A 4,695-nucleotide genomic window follows, 5' to 3' on the forward strand; every position below is an offset into this window, starting at 1 on the left:
AATCCTCTCCTGCTATCCAAACCCCTCATTTTTGGCCTCATCCCAGAGCCTGGGCCCCCCCCAACTCTAACAGCTGCCTAAAGGTTTAATCCGACCCTGGAGCCAGGTACCTTTTTCAACCAATAAAAGCCAAGATGCTCACACAACCTGTTCATTTCAGCAGCTGGGGCTTCGGGGCAAAAGAGCAAATCCTTCAGATTTGTGGTAAAACAAGGAGAGACAATAATACTCCCCTTTTGTGCTGTCCTCACGGAGTCAGCACCTGTTTTACCTGTCTTACTGCTTCTTACACCTCCTGTGCCTGTGCTGGAGCCAAAAATGGGTCTAGTCACCATTCTTTTAGGGTAGAAATGGGCTGGAGCAGTGGTGAAGCTCTGTCCCTCCCCCCATTTCTAATGTCATATATTTAGTGTTTTTGCATTCTTGGTGACTCGCGTGGCTGGGATTTTGGAGGTGGGGTGACGCTCATTTTGTCACTGCTCTGCACACAATGGGTGCAGAGGGTTCTGCCATTGGTCATGTCACTCACGTCTAACCCTACACCAAGCTTCCCAGCTCCTTGATGCATTTTTTCAGCCAGTACTCGCTGAGGAGAAAATTCTCCCCCATCTAGAAAAATAAGGATTACCTTCGCTGAATACGTTATTTGCTGCTATTAATTTTTAATTTTGCTCCAGCAGAATGCACCCGTAGCTGTTATTCAGTCTGGGGGATAGGCAGAAAATCCATCCCTGCATTTTAAAGTAATGGTTTGTTTCTTTCCATCCAACAACTGCAGACGTGATGGGAATGAGAATTGCGGCCATCTTCGTGTACTGCTTTGTAAATGAACCTTTTTGATCACACGCGGGTTTCCCCTTTTCTATTTTTAGCTAGCGTAGGGAGAACTGATGGAGGAGAAGGTACTGATTCTAATGCACACAGAAAGGGGTTTCCCTCGTGGTTTTCTTCACTAGAAAACATTTCAGGGGAAAGATGAGATGAAAAATAAAATAAAAAACTTGCAGGACCATATTAAATTCTTTAGAATCTAGAGTCGTCCAGGTCTGGAAAGGGGGGTTTTTCCTAACGGTATATGACATCCGCTATATTTTCCCTTTCTGAGCTGTATAAGATTCATAATTCAGTTCTGATGTATAATCAAAAAGAGCTTTTCAATACTGTGGATTTGTTGGGATAAGAACTTTCGCGTGTATGTGTTACTGATTAAAAAAAACCCACACATTTTTCTTTGTTGCCAGATATAGGAACACATTTCAGATTTTATTTTAAAATTGTACTATTTGCTGCTTTGAAATATACATAAAAATAAAAATTACACCTCCTCCCCAGCATAACTGCAAACACCTAACCAAATCAGACATCTTTCTTAAATGATCAAAGATGTCAGTAGCTTCTGTGTGCTGATTTTCAGGAAGGTTGCTAAAATGCAGGGACGCCTGTTTACAGTGAAAAAGCCATTCAATTTTTACCCCTCTTCACACATCTCCTGTTGCTAAGGAAACCACTTTCCAGGTCTGTCCCTCATTCAGCATGGATCACAGCTTGGTGTAGGGAACTGACATAAAGGAAAACAGACTTTAACATTTTAAACAGAAATACATAAAGCATACTTTACAAATATATATGGGATTCATTTTGGGACAGCAGTGAGAAGGGAGAATGCCTTAGAGAATATAGTGAATTGCATAGGAGGTACCTTCATTTTTATTTGTTGTCTTGTGGAAGAAAAGAAAATGTTATCAAGAAAAGCAAGGATTCCACGCTATAAAACATGCTCTGTCCCTGAGGACCATGCAGAAATGTTTGGAGGATGAAGACAAAAGGAAATCCTTCTGACTGATCCAAAGTCCACTTAAGTCTGTGGGGAAAACTCCCATGGATTTCAAAGGGCTTATTTTCGGGCCCAGAGATCAACCTTCCCTGAAATATGTAAGGGCACACAGAAGACTCTTGTTTCATTTCTCTTCTCTGGTTTGCTTCTTTGTTTAAATTTTTTGGTGAAGGCCAAGTTTTCTAAGGCATCTTAACCAAGGTTCTTAGTATGCACACTCCAAAACTTTGCAAAGACAAGGTTTGCAGTGTTTACAGCTTCATGCATCTCAAAAGCTGATGCTTGTCTTTTGTTGTGCAACTGCAGCGAGACAGTTAAAAGAGTATTTGTCTGCACGGATTGGACTTCCCTTGTCCCAGTCCAGCAGGACCTCACACTTGCGTGGCCTGCTGCTGTGGCTGTTGTTCTGTGCAGTGCTACTTGGAGAAGGAATAGCCAGTGTCTCCCTCCAATCAGTCTGCAGGAGGCTCTAGATGACCTTAAACCGTAGCCCCTGCTTTTTGGAAGCCAAGGAAAGTGACTGGGCAATAGCTAACCCCAGGAAAGCAAGCAGACAGCAGGTTGGGGAGAAGAGCAATTTTAACTGAAATCACCGTGCAGTATTTTAACCAGTGGTCACCAGACGGGACAGGTTTTTGCAGAGATATGTGGAGATTTGGCTTTTGAGGTCAGATTTGCTCCTGGATCCCAAAATCCTGCTTGCTTGATAATTCCGCAAGTAGGTCATGCATGCTTTCTCCTCTTCTGTATCCATGAAAGCTGATAGATCTAAATAATAACCTTTCCTTTCCTCACGCTTTGATGTGGGATGTCAGCAAGATGTTCAATAAGGTTTGCTTTTTATTTCATCTCTTCTGAGGCTGTAAAACTACCTCAAGTGTAGGAGCTACATCAGTCTGGCATTTTGAGGTCCAACGAGCTTTTAATAGGAGTTCAACATTGTTTCCATACCTCTCCCACCCTTCCGTAAACACGGTACACACTGCGGACCACTTGAAATGACTAAGGTGGTGCTGTGAAGTCAGAGTTCCCATCACAAACAGAGTAGCTTATGAGGGGGACAGCTGGTTTGTATAGTGTTAGGTAGTGCTCAGAGCTGAATGAGGGATCTGAGGTGTGGGAGGCACTTAGAACTAGGGCAGAGGGCTCGGTTATGGCGGGGGGTGGTGTGAGAGGGGCTCAGGGCTGGGTCACTGGGTGGCAGTGCAGTTGTGTGGGCTTGGAAGTGAGTCAGTGATGAGGAGCTCACACATTGGGGTGCAGTAGGCAGGGATGTCCCAGGGCTGGGGCCAGAGAGGAGGGCTCCACTTGCCCCCCTGTGGCACTCCACCAAGCTCCACAAGGAGTCCCCTCCAAATTGCCTGCCAGGGGCTACCATGTGCCTCCTCCCTCTGCAGATGCCGCAGTCAGTCTGACTCTGCCTCGCTCACTTACAGCCAGGCTGCAGCAGCAGCATCAGGGGAAGAGAGTGCTGGGGGCCCGGCACAGCCACCTGCTGCCCCAGGCACAGCTCAGGTGAGGGTGGCAGGCTGAGCCAGGAAAGAGACCCAGCCCTGACACAGGAGAAGCCCAGGCACCGTAGACTCATAGAACACTAGAACTGGAAGGGACCTCGAAAGGTCATCAAGCCCATTCTCCTGCCCTCGCAGCAGGACCAAGCACCATCTTGTGGGGGGCGGCAGGGGAGTGATATGCTTGTGCAGCGCAAGCCTGCGTGGGGAAAGCAGCTGTCGTGATCAGAGCTCTCTGCAGTGCAGTGGTATTCCAATGTCAGAGCAGAACTCGTCTGGAGCTAAAGCATGGAGTACAGGTTCCAGCTGGCCTGCATGGCAGGACCATGGACTCACACATAAGGGTGCGTGAGGCTGTGCTGTATGCTAAGCAGCACATCTGTGTGGAGCAACCGCGGTGCTGATTGCACATCTGCCTTTTCAGGGCAGGGCTGACGTAGTTCTCTTGGCTGAACCATTCATTCACTTCCTGTCCCTTGCACAGTCACTGCTGAGGTCGCCTTTGTGTCTCCATCTCTTGTTCCAAGCAGAGGCCGTGCCAGGCAGCCAGCTGTGCGTGTTTCAGACCATTCCCTGCTTACATGGCCATCAGAAGTGATGGTACAGGAGGCAGTGTCAGTGATGCGGCCCTCTTCAGCTGCTGATTGAGGGCCTGTTCCAAAGGCACAGGCATTTAGAGAAGAACTCAGATTGACTTGAATGAATTTGGTCCACAGTGTACGTGGAGGACTGGGTCCCCTTTTTCAGAAGATGAGGGCTGGCTTGGGTCAGCCAACAAGGAGACACCACTGGTGGCTGTAAACAAACTTTATGGGACCTTAAGAATCTTAGCTTCACCCATGCTAAATGGTCGTCTGTCTGATTAAAATCATGCCGGATTACAGATGTTGCCAGATGAGAGTGTTCTGGATTAGAGAGGGTCAAACATACCCAAATTAAGATTGCCCGTCAAAAAAAGAAAAAGATTTATTTCTGAGGAAACCTCACCCAAATTCAAGTAAAATGTTTCATGAAAATGAAAAAAAAAATTTTCCTCCAAAATTTGTGGGAGGGAAAAGAAGAAATCACCTCCAGATCAACTCAAAACTAAAGGTGCCATCTTGTAATGATTTATACCCATGAATGAGACTCCGGTGAGATTGTTGGCATGTGTGAGTTAACTTGTGGGCATGTTCTTTGGTCTTAGACAACACAAAATGTTCAGTTCTGTACATAGGCTTGTGGTAATATTTTCAATGTGGTAAAGGGCTTGAACTGTGGAGTTCTAACAAACAGGGCTCAGGGGGGCTGGGTATAATTCTTTGTTTCTCTGAGCTGGTGTGGGTCCTGCCTACTCTGTCTCTTGGCTAG

Source organism: Carettochelys insculpta, chromosome 13 (genome assembly GCF_033958435.1).
Source record: "Carettochelys insculpta isolate YL-2023 chromosome 13, ASM3395843v1, whole genome shotgun sequence".
Taxonomy (NCBI): Eukaryota; Metazoa; Chordata; order Testudines; family Carettochelyidae; genus Carettochelys; species Carettochelys insculpta.